Consider the following 2609-nt stretch of genomic DNA (forward strand, 5'->3'; position numbering starts at 1 on the left):
GGGAGAGACTGGAGAGCGTGACTGTTTTGCCTCTCTCTCGAGTCATTCTTTCTTGTGCCTCCTTTCGTTTATCGCTCGTATGGTATACAAGTGGTTGTTTGGACCGGTCGAACAATAGTCCGCATGGGCCGGCAATAAGATACCCCGTGTTCACCGTGACGCATTGCAGTGAATCAGAAGTGAGACACGTCATTCACCCGCCGCTCGAGCCGGCTCGACTCGCGTCATCGCCGCGGGATACCGGGTGGCCGCGTTTCAGCGCACCACGCCGATCAGCCACGTCAATGATTTTAGGTACGCGTCAATCGGGCCCGCGATAATGATTCGTGCGTCACGAGAGTGCCGCGCGAAATTTACACGCCGGAGATTGCAATTCGTAATAACGGAATGACTGACGCGCGGCTGGCACGCGGAGGAGACGATAACGTTCCCGTCGTGGAAAGCCGCAACGACTTTCCCTCGGCGAGAGATATCGGCGCGAGGATAATTCTCGCCTTGTAATTGATTAAAATGACGGCTGTGACAACTGCCACTTTGAGAACGCAAATAGATCGGAGAACCTTATTAGCCAGCCAAGTATAGGCGCGCCTTGACGGACTCTTAATCTGTAATGTATTTTTACCGAGATACTAAACGTCGTAGTCGCGAGCCGTCGGTAATTAAACGTCCGATTAAAGTTTGCTGGTGACAATCACGTTCTAATTTCTCGGCGGTCGCCTTGTATAACGTTGCATTAATCTGGAATGTTGATTTCGGGACGGAGAGTAAAAATAGCAGAGGTATGTCTGCGAGGGGTAAACCGCTGAGAGCACAGATTTGCGGCATTACTGGGCATTTTTTGGGCATTAGGTCTCGCTGGGACATTATAAAGATAAAATAAGATGATAGGATAAAGTAATGCTCACCGGTCATTAGTAGGCATTGGTGCACATGATTTTGGTCAGCGGTTTATCACTCGTATGTCTGCAATCAGAAGACAATCTTCTTCGCCGGGTCGCGTTCACAGCATCGCAAGTACACATCTTTACAGTCTGGAATTTGAAAACGTGACTCACAATCAGATCCGGCAGCGCGATATTAACGTGTTTACAGTGAGAAGCAGGTAGGGAATACAGGATAGAGCAAAATAGATTTTATTACAGCGCGCTCGGGATCGAGGACTCTAAAAGTTTGTAGCTATTGCCGTTGTATATATATACACACACATTACGCACAAAATATATTTATGATATTATTATTATCGAGGTGAATTGAATTTCCGTATATTGTTCATCTCACGGCGCGAAAATATCTCGGCGAGCGCGGCATCCCGCAGGATCGGAACGCTTCTCGTTTACGTTGACGTAACGTTCGATAAAAACATGCCGGCGAAATCTCGCGGATCTCTCGCCGGTCGATTTTGTAATGAGAAATGAAGGAACACCACCCGCCGAAGACCAAGTAACAAAATGTATACAGAGTGTCCTAGAATCAGCCTCCTTCCAGCTCTGGGGACTCTTTAATTCCTGTCAAAACTTCATTGTCGCTTAAGAAAAATATGCTACGATGACAACCTTTCTTCTATTGACAATTGACAATTGATAAGTTGTCAATCAAATGTGAAATATCTAATCGCTGGCTTCCGAACTCGTGAACGTTAATTCATTAGAACGGACATCAAGGGTACAGATAAAGTATTACACTACGTTTGATTTCAAGTGGGTCAGCACACAAGTTATATTTGATATTTCTAATTGCGGTGTTAAATTTAGACGCCGCGATATTAAAGACGGCAAAAGGAACGAGTTGGAGCAGATCCCTCGCAGAAGAAACCTACTCTGAATTTGCCGGAGGAAGGAGAGCCGATAGTTTCGGCATGCCCCGTATATATGCAATCGATAATATCCATGGACAAAAATACTCGTCGGCAGCTTATGAACTTTCCCGGCTCCGCCGAGACGTCCTCGAGTGCGGCTCGCGCGAATTCGCGGGCAACGTTTCCCATTGTAAAACGTTAAAAATAATGGCGCTCCTCCCCGTAGCGACGCGACGCAATCGCGCAATTTATGTCTACGTTAAAAAATAAATGTTGTCAATTACTGACGACATTGAAAAATATTCATATTAGCCGATTGTACACCATTGACCTAAAACATGGGGTTTCCACGTAATTGGGGAATGGGGGGGGGGGGGGAAGAGGACAGGGATATTTAAAAATAGCGTATCGACAGTGTTGTGTACTGCCAACAACCCTAATGGGCGCGCAGTTTAAAATCGAAAAATAGACGCGAAGACAACGTCTTTATACTGTTATTGCGACAAATATTACCGCATGCCTCAGGCCGAATTGGTGAGACGCCCTAGAGTGTAGGGAAGTCCCGGTTCAAACCCTGGCTGAGGTAATACCTTTCGCAATAACTTTTCCGTGTTATTAAAAATGCCAGGTACTCTGGGAAAAATAAAGTCAGTTATAACCCATTTTGGGGCCCACAATTAGTAATCGAATTATTTAGATTGTTCGTAACTCTAATCTTTTACGAATTTTATCTCGCTTAACTAAAAATCACAATTAGCCGTCCTATCTGTATCCAAGATATTAGACTAATACTAATCAATTTTCTCAATTAGTT

Source organism: Vollenhovia emeryi, unplaced genomic scaffold, assembly GCF_000949405.1.
Source record: "Vollenhovia emeryi isolate VEMERY1.0 unplaced genomic scaffold, V.emery_V1.0 DF939164.1, whole genome shotgun sequence".
NCBI classification, from domain to species: Eukaryota; Metazoa; Arthropoda; class Insecta; order Hymenoptera; family Formicidae; genus Vollenhovia; species Vollenhovia emeryi.